General features: G+C 42.1%; 1 protein-coding gene across 1 annotated transcript in view; it reads right to left on the reverse strand.

Annotated features, from left to right (window-relative positions):
- The window catches only part of LOC110535616 (plexin domain-containing protein 2), a 168,731-nt gene that overhangs the window by 61,445 nt on the left and 94,233 nt on the right, over positions 1 to 13,053 (reverse strand). The gene's annotated exons all lie outside the window — the stretch shown is intronic.

Genomic DNA, 13,053 nt, shown 5'->3' on the forward strand with positions numbered 1-13,053 from the left:
TGGATTCCTCTTCCCAGCCCAGTTTAAGGTGACAGTCGAGGGATCAACACATATGTTTGACAACCCAAAAGAGGCCGATCTGTTCTTGTCAAGCAAGCTCCCTGGCTGAGGATACAGAACGACTGTGTCAAACGGCTAAATGGCCAAATACAGGCCAGGAATGTGTTTGAATTTCTATGTCTTTTCGATCAGAAGATCAGAAATTGGATCTTATAATGATGGGTGAGATGTTGTGGCTTATATAGCCTATCATGTTTTAGCGTCACTCACCCCCTAACGTGAGAGTTAAGTGTTATTTCATTTAGTTTATATGCTGAGAATCTATAGATGATGAGTTAGTTGAAGCTGTATGTCTAGACACCCTAAGGTTTGTGTGTTAGTCAAGGAGTGCTTCGTTTGGGGAAGTCACTCAGTAATGGGACGGGAGGGAGGGGATGGTGGCATGACGAGCTCCTGCAAGGCGGGACGTTTTTCATTTTGGGCTTTGTATGACAGCAACAATTTGCTCTAAAATAAGAAATGCCACATCGTGACCGAGCACAGAGTAGACCTGGTGGAATAAAGATAATCAGCTGGAACTGTAATGGCTTAGGGCATGTCGTGAAACAAGCTAAGTTTTTTTCTCATCTTAAATCACTGGACGCTGACATAGTGCTTCTTCAAGAATCTCATATTAAACGCTCCGCTCAGGCCAAGCTACTGGATCGGTCAGACATACTACCTTTGATGCAGAAGCGAGAGGGGTAGCAATCCTGATAAGGAAAAACACTCCTTTTGTTTACTCATCCTCGATTTCAGATCCCAATGGTCGGTGTATTATTGTTGTTACTGCATTCGAAAACAATAACCTTGGTCAATTTATATGGACCCAACTACGATGATCCATTATTTTTTCAAAAGGTATTTAAGGCCATACCAAATATCTCGGATACAAGTGTTATTGTTGGAGATGACTTTAACTGTACGTTAGATCCTCTTTTAGATAAACAGCTATCAAGGTCACTTCAACAATCAAAGGCCAGTGTCTGTCTAAATACATTGATGACAAACAACATTCTTGATATTTGGAGACTGACTCACCCAGCAGATAGGGATTATTCTTTCTTTTCGTCAGTTCATAAATCATATTCCAGAATTGACTATTTTTTGTTGGACTCCAAACTAATTTCAGCAGCTGCGTCGGTTACCTATCACCCTATTCTAAATATGGACCACTATCCTCTGTCCATGGTTCTGAAACTCGACAATAAGTCTACAGGTCAGCGACCCATGACGCTAAGACACATTGACCTGTTGAAAGATGAGACTTTTTGTCAGTATTTGAAGGAACAGATTGCCTTTTTCCTCGGAGCTAACGACGCGGGGGATGTTGACGACTCCACCCTTTGGGAATCTCTAAAGGCTGTGATTAGAGGTTACATTATTTATTATACATCAGAGAGGAAGAAACGCACCAATACTAGGCTGGGAGAAACTGCAAGAGAGTTAGGGGAACAGGAGAATGTTTTTAGGACGAATTCCTCGAATACAGTCCTTGAGAAGATCACAAAGTTGAAATATGAATACAATATCATCCTTTTGAAACGGGTGGGCTCTTTACTTGCTAGAACGCAACAAAGTTATGTTGAACTGGGTGACAAAACACATAAATAATTAACAAGACAGCTAAGGCATGTACAGGCATCTAGAGCTATTCACAAAATAAAAGACAAGAAGGGTAAAATAGTAACAGATCTGCAGGATATTAATAAATGCTTTGCTCAGTTTTACTCAGAGCTATATCAATCAAAATGCAATGCTACTGATCCACAAACTATGGAACGCTTTCTCACTGAATGAGAACTTAAACTAGACGGGGGGGCAGCTGCTGCACTCGATGCTGGGATAACTTTAGAGGAAATTAACACAGCGATAGCACAATTTCCAAACTGCAGTATTTTCATTTTTGGATAAAAAAACCTTCCCGTTTTAAACGGGATATTTTGTCACGACAAGATGCTTGACTATGCATATAATTGACAGCTTTGGATAGAAAACACTCTGATGTTTCCAAAACTGCAAAGATATTGTCTGTGAGTGCAACAGAACTGATGTTACAGGCGAAACCCAGATAAAAATCCAATCAGGAAGTGGCACATTTTTTTAAACCGCCTCATGCCAATGACTCCTTATATGGCTGTGAATGAGCTACGAATGAGCTTACTTTTTCTACGTATTCCCCAAGGTGTCTACAGCATTGTGACGTATTTTTACGCATTTATGTTGAAGAATAGCTGTAAGGGACCACATTTAGCAAGTGGTCACATGATGGCTCCAGCAGAAAATCTTGCGTAAAGTACACAAGTAGCCATTTTTCCAATCGCTTCTTATGAGAAACCAATTGTCCCAACGGATATATTATCGAATATATATGTGAAAAACACCTTGAGGATTGATTCTAAACAACGTTTGCCATGTTTCTGTCGATATTATGGAGCTAATTTGGAAAAACGTTTGGCGTTGTAGTGACTGCATTTTCCGGGTCGATTTCTCAGCCAAACGTGAAGAACAAACGGAGCTATTTCGCCTACAATAATAGTATTTTTAGAAAAAAAGGAACATTTGCTATCTAACTGGGAGTCTCCTGAGTGAAAACATCCGAAGTTCTTCAAAGGTAAATTATTTAATTTGATTGCTTTTCTTATTTTCGTGAAATTGTTGCCTGATGCTAGCTGAGCCTAGCCATAGCATTATGCCACGATAAACTTACACAAAAGCTTGTCTAGCGTTGGCTGTAAAGCATATTCAAAAAATCTGAGATGACAGTGTGATTAACAAAAGGCTATGGCTGTGTCTCAATATATTTAATTTGTGATTTTCATGAATAGGAACATTTTCTAGGAAGATTTATGTCCGCTGCGTTATGCGAATTAGTTTGAGGCTATGATTATGCTCCCGCATGCGTAATGGGTAGTATCAAGAAGCTAGCTCCACTTATGTTGTGAATGTTTAAACAATCCAAAGAAAATGACAAAATCCCGCAAACACTGTATGAGGCTATAATAGCACTGATCTTGAAAAAAGATAGAGATTCCATGGAGATGTCGTCTTATCGCCCTGTGTCGTTACTCCCCATAGAAAATAAGGTGTTGACAAAGATATTGGCAAACCGATTGAAAAAATATATTTCTGACATCACACACCCTGACCAGACAGGTTTTTATCCCGGGCCAACATATATACTACAATTTGAGACGCCTTTTCAACGTAATGTATCATGATCATAAATTTGAGGCAGTGGTAATAGCTCTTGATGCAGAGAAGGTTTGATCAGATTGAGTGGAAGTATATGATGTCGGTTCTGGAGCATTTCGGGTTTGGAAAGGAATTTATTAATTGGATGATAATTATTTTTGCACACCCACTGGCGTCCATGGTCACCAATCAGGAAATGTCGCAGTCATTCCGCCTGTTCAAGGGCTGCCGACAGGGGTGCCCTATTTCGCATGCGCTCTTCGCTATAGCCATGGAACCCCTTGCTACTCACATTCGTGCATGTGCCGATATAGCTTCTTTTAAAAAAGACACGCAGCACAAAATGTCCCTATTTGCAGACGATGTTATTTTGTTTTTATCCATGCCTAAAATGTCTATTCCCCCCTTTCTTAACTTGATAAATACATTCGGCTCCTTCTCTGGCTACAAGTAAACTGGCAAAAAAGCGAATTGATGCCGATATCACGGCCTGTGGATATGTCATTTCTGCAATCTACCCCATTTAGAATGGTGATGGACAAGATCACCAGCCTTGGCATTGTAATGACAAGAGACCTTGATAAGCTATTGAAAGCAAATTGTGACTTAAAAATGTAACAGCTTTAACAAAATTTAGATTTTTGGAAAACTCTGCCTATCTTTTTGGTTGGTCGTATAAACGCTATTAAAATGTTTGTCCCTACCCAGGTTTCTTTACCTCTTCCAATGTCTACCCAATTTCACACCACAAAGCTATTTTAAGAAACTGGATTCAATAGTAACTCCATTTTTATGGGATAACAAGGCAGCCAGAATTTCAAAGAAGCATTTATGCAAGTACAAGATAGAGGGGGGCTTTGGCCTTGCTCACTTCAAACTGTATTATTGGGCTGATAATCTGAACATTGTGTCTTTCTGGAAGGAAAGTTTACCCGGGATGCGACAGAAGGATATGCCTTCATGGCTTTTGATTGAGCAGGCCTCCTGTCAACGTTCCTCATGCCCTGCACTTGTTAATAGTCCATCATAAGTGAAAAAAGCCACTTATGACTCTAATCCAGTCATTTGTCATACTCGTAGGATCAGGAAACAGATGAGTTATTTTCTTAACATACCCACTGTATACATTGACATCCCGATTTGCATGAATCATGCTTTCCACCCTGCATTGGATGATAATGGTGTTTTCACAGTGGAGGGAGAAGGGGTTCACAACAATTGGTAATTTATACATTGATAGCCAGTTAGCTTCATTTCAACAATTACAGGATAAGTTTAACATGCCAACAACACATTTTTTTCAGATACCTCCAAATCAGGAATTTCTTAAGGACACATATCCCACAGTGTGGCGTTAAGCCAAATAGCCTGATCCTTGTCAAACCCCATTCAAAGGGGTCAGTCTCTAGATGTGTATGATGTGCTACAGGCCCACATAGAGGTATCCACAGACACTATTAAAATGGCTTGTGAACAAGAACTTGGTTCAGAAATCTCAGATGAGGACTGGGTAGAAGCTCTCATGAATATAAACCACAGTTCAGTGAATGCCAGACACAACCTTGTACAGTTTAAGGTGATACACAGTTTACACCGTACATTACTCAAAAGTAAAACTGCAGAAAATATTTCCGGACACCTCACCACTGTGTGAGTGGTGCAAGCAGGATCAATGGATGTTGACCCACTTATTTTGGACATGTCCTAAGTTACATGCTTACTGGGCTCTCATTTTTGATTACTTATCTAATGCCTTTGATAAAGTTATAGCCCCAGACCCATTGATCGCTCTGTTTGGTACAGCTGTACTCCACTCAATATTTATTTTAGGCTTAACTACACTGCTTGTAATGACTATATGCTGTCTTCTTATACATGTACCACCTAATAGGATTTTGTTTTATTTTTGTGTATGTGTGAGTTAAGATTAGTTTTGTCCTCTAAATTGGCCATCACATTCAACAGTACAATGAATGTCAATGTTTGTATTGCTGTCTTTTTTTATTTATTTTATATTGGAAAATAATAAACACATTATTATTAAAAAAAGAGAATGGCTCCTGGCTGTGTACAGGGGTCTGGGAATGCAATGCTACTCTCCTTTGACAATGTTTTGGATGGGGAGGCCGGGAGGGAGAGAGGGAGCAATTGAGGGGCAAATCAAGCAGTATAGAGATAGAGGTATAGGGAGAAGGGGAAAGTAGAGGAGAGTAGGGTGGCTATTCTTTAGTTGTCAACTGGCCATGCAAACTCCACCAGTTAGCACTATAAGGGAAGCCTAATAGAAGTTCTGAGCTTACTTAAAGTCCTTTGGAAAAATAGACTGTGAGAACTGGTGCACAGCACACGCTAGCCTTGTTTCTCCCTCCACTAAATTGCTTAAATGCTGCAGACAGCTAGGTAAAATAAATATTTATCGGAACACTGGGGAAAAGAGTGTACTAGTCGACAGAGGGACGATGACTGCATGGGATTTGAAATGTTTGAAAACATCAAGGAACCTCTGAAGTTCCTCAAGGAACCATTGCTAGTTGCTGGTTCATATTTGCACCTTTGGTTAATTGAGGGGTTCCCTGGAATGAAGGTGTGGCTTAGTAGGGGCGTGGCTTTAAGATATATATTTTTGCGGGCCACCCGTTAGAGTAAATCTCGTTCCTGTTCATCTATTCTGTTGTATTGTCTTAAAATGTTAAGGTTGAACACTGAGGCTTACAGAGTTCTTCAAAAGCATGTCAAATCCAAAAGCTGGAATAGTTACTACTTTATTACTATATGTAAACATCATTGTTAATATGCTTTAAAAAATCCAGTGTACAAACGTAACACAATGAGCAGGTATGACATTTACGCTAACAGGTGGCCCAAAACATTTAGCGTCCTCAGAGCATGCGCAGACCAGCTGGCTGATGTGTTTACGGACATATTCAATCAATCCCTATCCCAGTCTGCTGTTCCCACATGCTTCAAGAGGGCCACCAGTGTTCCTGTTCCCAAGAAAGCCAAGGTAACTGAACTAAATGACTATGCCCCGTAATACCCCCTTCTATCATCATGAAGTGCTTTGAGAGACAAGTCAAGGATCATATCATCTCCACTCTACCTGACACACTATACCCACTCCAATTTGCCTACCGCCCCAATAGGTCCACAGACCACCCAATCACAATCACACTGCACACTGCCCTAACCCATCTGGACAAGAGGAATACCTATATGTAAGAATGCTGTTCATCGACTACAGCTCAGAATTTAACACTATAGTACTCTCCAAACTCATCATCAAACTCGAGACCCTGGGTCTCGACCCCGCCCTGTGCAACTGGGTCCTGGACATTCTGATGGGCTGCCCCCAGGTGGTGAGGGTAGGAAACAACATCTCCATCCCGCTGATCCTCAATACTGGGGCCCCACAAGGGTGCATTCTCAGCCCTCTCCTGTACTCCCTGTTCACCCATGACTGTGCGACCATACACGCCTCCAACTCAATCATCAAGTTTGCAGATGACACTACAGTGGTAGGCTTGATTACCAACAAAGATGTGGCGGCCTACAGGGAAGAGGTGAGGGCCTTCGGAGTGTGGTGTGAAGAAAATAACCTCACACTCAACGTCAACAAAACAAAGGAGATGATCGTGGACTTCAGGAAACAGCAGAGGGAGCACCCCCCTATCCACATCGACGAGACAGTACTGGAGAAGTTGGAAAGTTTTAAGTTCCATCACGGACAAACTGAAATGGTCCACCCACACAGACAGCATGGTGAAGAAGGCACAACAGCGCCTCTTCAACCTCAGGAGGCTGAAGAAATTTGGCTTGTCACCTAAAGCACTCACAAACTTTTACAGATGCACAATCGAGAGCATCCTGTCGGGCTGTATCACCGCCTGGTACGGCAACTGCTCCACCCACAACCGTAAGGCTCTCCAGAGGGTAGTGAGGTCTGCACAACACATCACCGGGGGCAAACTACCTGCCCTCCAGGACTCCTACACCACCTGATGTGACAGGAAGGCCAAAAAGATCATCAAGGACAACAACCGCCTGAGCCACTGCCTTCATCCCACTATCATCCAGAAGGTGAGGTCAGTACAGGTGCATCAAGGCTGGGACCGAGAGAGTGAAAAACAGCTTCTATCTCAAGGCCATTTTACTGTTAAACAGCCATCAATAACAATAAGTGGCTGCTGCCAACATACTGACTCAAATCTCTAGCCACTTTAACAATAAAACATTGGATGTAATAAATGTATCACTCGTCACTTTAAACAATGCCACTTTATATAATGTTTTCATACCCTACATTACTCATCTCATATGAACAGTATATACTGTACTCTATACCATCTACTGTGTCTTGCCTATGCCATTTGGCCATCGCTCACCCATATATTTTTATGTACACATTCTTATCCATTCCTTTACACTTGTGTATATAAGGTAGTTGTTGTGAAATTGTTAGATTAATTGTTAGATATTACTACATGGTCGGAAATAGAAGCACAAGCATTTCGCTACACTCTCATTAACATTTGCTAACCATGTGTATGTGACCAATAAAATTTGATTTGAAAAATAACTATCTGAAAGCCAAGCCTCCAATCTGATAGGCTGCCACCTTTACAATATATTATTAAAAAGGTCAAAAATGTAACCCTTCCCATCACAAATAGTTTCAGGTTTGAACCTTTACACAGGGGTTCTTCGAAGACCCTTTTCAGAACTTGAAAGGTTCCGCCGGTGTGGCAACCCAAAAGGTTCTTGCCGGCACCTTGATAAATAGTTATTAAAGTGAGAGAGGCAGACTTTCCCTCCTCCAAGTTGTTGTTGTGCGTCCCAAATGGCACCCTATTCCCTGTGTAGTGAACATGGGGAAAAAAAGCAGGTCAAAAGCAACACACTATATAGGGAATAGGGTGTCATTTCAGGTGCAACTAGGCAGCCGCTATGGAGGGCTAAATTGAACATAGTTGAATCAAGTTTTAATTGGATGTACATGTGAGGCAGTGAGGCTGAGGTCAGGGATGCCAACTGGTTAAGGCCCAAAAAGGTGACAAACATTTTTGGCACGGAAACACGGGAAAAAAACGTTGTGAAGTGAAGGAAAATGTGCTTCTCTTCAGAGAATAACAAGTACATAACACACATTTAAAAATGGTGTTCTGAGGTCGGTGGGAGTTTGGGCTCTTTGGTCTGGGTTTAAGGTTTATCGTGATATGTACAGTTATGTAGAACAGTTTTATGGTTCTTTATATATACTTTATGGAGAAGGTTCTATAAAGGAACCTTTCTCAATCTGAAAGGTTCTTTGTAGACCTTTCTGAAGAACCAAACAGGGTTTTTGATTCTGGTCAGCCATGTTATATTGCTCAAATTCCATAGGTGTTATTATTGTGTTAACTGACACATTTAATCAAGTGAGCTATCTCTGGAAAATCTGGGGGTCCCTGAGGAGAGAATTGAGAACTACTGACTGCTTCAGTCAACCGTTCTCAGTTGACAAGGCCATACGTAAGTCTTTCACAAGACACTTTCACTGGCCATAGTCAGATACTGTAAGATATATAGTGGCATAACACAACACATTAGATACATTGGAATGACACAAAGATTAGTGCGCAAACCACGGCCCAAAAATATTCTACATTTTGTGAACTGTAAAGAACCATTGAAGAGCTCCAGTGATGGCTCCACGTACAGTAGAACCTTCACCCTTCTCAAAGAACCCGTGAGTAACATTCATTTATTTTTTTGGAACAATTTAGGAGCAGACACATATATTTTGGGAGCACAATGACATTTTGTATCATATAATAGCATTCACAGCTTTCAATAATTTTTACATTCATGGTCTGTTAACAGAGTGTGCCATCGGAGTACTGGTGGTCATCATGGTAGTTGTTCTATTAGATTATACAGAAAATTGGTTGAAAACCTGTAAAAACTGTATTTATAATTAATTATATGACCATTTAAATTGACTAATTCTTTAACACAAGTTCAAATATATCACATGCCTAACTTTTATTTTCCTGCACAAGTAAAATCATGATTATGCCTCTACTGCCATTCATCCCAATTAAATGGCACCCTATTCCCTATCAGTGTCTGTGTCCCTCTATAAAAAAAATGTTGGGTTATAAACAACCCAGTGCTGGGTATATAGTGGACAGAACACATGTTGGGTTATTTTCATTGAAGACTGGAGGCGTGGCTTAGTAGGGGCTAGTTATTTTTGGTCACACGTGAGAGTAAATGTCATTATATTTCATCTGTTCTGTCTGGCTGTCTCTACACTTCTGCTTTCAGAATACAAAGATCGCATAGAAAAGACAGGTGGAGACACACAAAAGTTGCATAGTGGTGTCACGACGTCTGCCAAGGTTGGTCCCTCTCCTTGTTCGGGCGGCGTTCGGTGGTTGACGTCACCGGTCTTCTAGCCATCGCTGATCCACCTTTCATTTTCCATTTGTTTTGTCTTGTTTTCCCGCACACTTGGTTTGCATTCCCTCATTACTCATCTTGCATATAACCCTCTGTTTCCCCCCCATGTCTGTGTGTGGAATTGTTATATGTAAATGTATGTGCACTCCAGGCTGGTTTGCGCCGGGTTGTTGTAACCAGTGTGTGTTTAGTTTTCTAACCCGTGTGTGTTTTGTTCGCCTCAATAAAGGGCTCCGTTTGCTATGCATTTCTGTTCTCCTGCGCCTGACTTCACTGCAGCCAGTTACGCACTACTTTACAGAATTCCACACCCGAATTATGGAGTCAGCAGGAGCAGGTACCCCTGGTAGCGGAGTCGAGGAGCTGCTTCACATCCTGGCGTTGCAATGGACCACATCGACCGGGCCGTCCAGATGATAGACCGCAGGGAGAGACAGGGAGTCCCTCCAGCGCCCCCACCAGCACAACAGGGGTCTCCACTACTCACCCCCTCCGCACCTGGTTCCAGTGGGATTCGTCTCACACTTCCCAGGGAGTACGATGGGAGGGTTTCCTGCTGCAGCTGGATTTATACCTGGCGACCGTTTACCCGGCTCCCTCAGGCCGTGAGAGGGTATCCGCCCTCGTCTCATGCCTCTTGGGGAAAGCTCTGGAATGGGCCAACGCTGTGTGGGGAGATGGGGATATGGCGCTGGACCACTTTGAGGATTTCACCCGCCGCTTCCGGGCCGTCTTCAACCACACGCCCGAGGGTAGAGAGTCTCTTCCACCTGAGGCAAGGGACGAGGAGCGCCCAGGAGTTCGCGATTGACTTTCGGACCCTGGCCACCAGCGCTGGATGGAACGACAGGGCCCTGATCGACCACTATCGCTGCAGTTTGCGCAAGGACGTCCATCGGAAGTTGGCATGCAGGGACACCACCCTCACATTTGACCAGCTGGTGGATCTGTCCATTCGGCTGGATAACCTGCTGGCTACCCGCGGACGTCCAGATCGGGATCTGTCGGTTCCATTCCCCAGCACCACCGCTCCGATAACATGGAGATGGGGGGGGTACGGACCTCACAGGGTAACACCACGATCCTGGTCCGGGTCGGGTCAGAGAGGCGTGGGGGGCTGCCTTAATCAACAGCCATGTCATCAGTGCCCAGGGAACAGTGGTTTAACTGCCTTACTCAGGGAGAGAACGATTTTTGTCAGCTCGAGGATTTGATCCAGCAATCTTTTGGTTACTGGCCCAAAGCTCTTACCCGGCTACCTGCCGCCATGTACAGTTGAAGACGGAAGTTTGCATATACCTTAGCCAAATACATTTAAACTCAGTTTTTCACAATTCCTGACATTTAATCCCAGTAAATATTCCCTGTTTTAGGTTAGTTAAGATCACCACTTTATTTTAAGAATAATAGTAAAGAGATAATTATTTATTTAAGCTTTTATTTCTTACATCACATTCCCAGTGGGTCAGAAGTTTACATACACTCAATTAGTATTTGGTAGCATTGCCTTTAAATTATTTAATTTGGGTCAAACATTTCGGGTAGCCTTCCACAACATTTCCACAATAAGTTGAGTAAATTTTGGCCCATTCCTGCTCACAGAACTGGTGTAAATGAGTCAGGTTTGTAGGCCTCCTTGCACGTGCATACTTTTTCAGTTCAGCCCACACATTTTCTATAGGATTGAGGTCAGGGCTTTGTGATGGCCACTCCAATACCTTGACTTTGTTGTCCTTAAGCCATTTTGCCACAGCTTTGGAAGTATGCTTGGGGTCATTGTCCATTTGGAAGACCCATTTGCGACCAAGCTTTAACTTCCTGATTGATGTCTTGAGATGTTGATTCAATATATCCACATAATTGTTCCACCGTATGATGCCATCTATTTTGTGAAGTGCACCAGTCCCTCCTGCAGCAAAGCACCCCCACAACATGATGCTGCCACCCCCGTGCTTCACAGTTGGGATGGTGTTCTTTGGCTTGCAATCCTTCCACTTTATCCTCCAAACATAACGATGGTCATTATGGCCAAATAGTTATATTTTTGTTTCATCAGACCAGTGGAAATTTCTCAAAAAAGTATGATCTTTGTCCCCATGTGCAGTTGCAAACTGTAGTCTGGCTTTTTTTGGAGCAGTTTCTTCTTCCTTGCTGATTCCTTCTTTTCAGGTTATGTCGATATTGGACTCATTTTACTGTGGATATAGATACTTTTGAACCTGTTTCCTCCAGCATCTTCACAAGGTCCTTTGCTGTTGTTCTGGGATTGATTTGCACTTTTCTCACCAAAGTACATTAATCTCTAGAAGACAGACCGAGTCTCCTTCCTGAGCGGTATGTCGGCTGCGTGGTCCAATGGTGTTTGTACTTGCGTACTATTGTTTGTACAGCTGAACATGGTACCTTCAGGCGTTTGGAAATTGCTCCCAAGGATGAACCAGACTTGTGGAGGTCTACAATTTTTGGCAGATTTCCTTTGATTTCCCCATGATGTCAAGCAAAGAGGCACTGAGTTTGAAGGTAGGCCTTGAAATACATCCACAGGTACACCTCCAATTGACTCAAAATATGTCAATTAGCCTATCAGAAGCTTCTAAAGCCATCATTTTCTGGAATTTTCCAAACTGTTTAAAGGCAGAGTCAATTTAGTGTATTTTTAACTTCTGACCCACTGGAATTGTGATAAGTGAAATATTCTGTCTGTAAACAATTGTTGGAAAAATTACTTGTGTCAAGCACAAAGTTGATGTCCTAACCGACTTGCCAAAACAATAGTTTGTTAACAAGAAATGTGTGGAGTGATTGAAAACGAGTTTTAATGACTCCAACCTAAGTGTATGTAAACTTCCAACTTCAACTGTAGATGCATGATGTGTTCGGAATTCCATTATACAAAATCTGCATGAACTGTCAAGTCTAGACACGGCCTTGTATTGTTTTCACATATTAAGGTTGGGCACTGAAAGCCACACCCCTAATTGGCCATGCCTCGTGAAAATAACCTATGCATTACATTAAAAAAGACCCAGCTGCTGAGTCAACCCAGCATGAAAACCCAACTGATGGTTAAGTTAAGCCATGTTTGAAAAATCGGTTTATTTTCAGGAGGCATTGGCCTATTGAGGGCATGGCTTTAAGATGGTTATTTTTGGCCTCCTGTGAGAGTAAATGTCATTGTTGTTCATCATGTTAAGTTTGCACACTGCAAATTCCAATGTCCTTCTATATTTTTGCACATGACATATTTCAATGTACATTTTATAACATTATTTAAGCATTATAACAAAGTGGTGACTCTTGCAACATTAGGATATGGCTTTTATGATGCTTACACACTTGTGTGTCTGTGCTCAACCTTAACATGCAATAATAATACAG

Source organism: Oncorhynchus mykiss, chromosome 11 (genome assembly GCF_013265735.2).
Source record: "Oncorhynchus mykiss isolate Arlee chromosome 11, USDA_OmykA_1.1, whole genome shotgun sequence".
NCBI classification, from domain to species: Eukaryota; Metazoa; Chordata; class Actinopteri; order Salmoniformes; family Salmonidae; genus Oncorhynchus; species Oncorhynchus mykiss.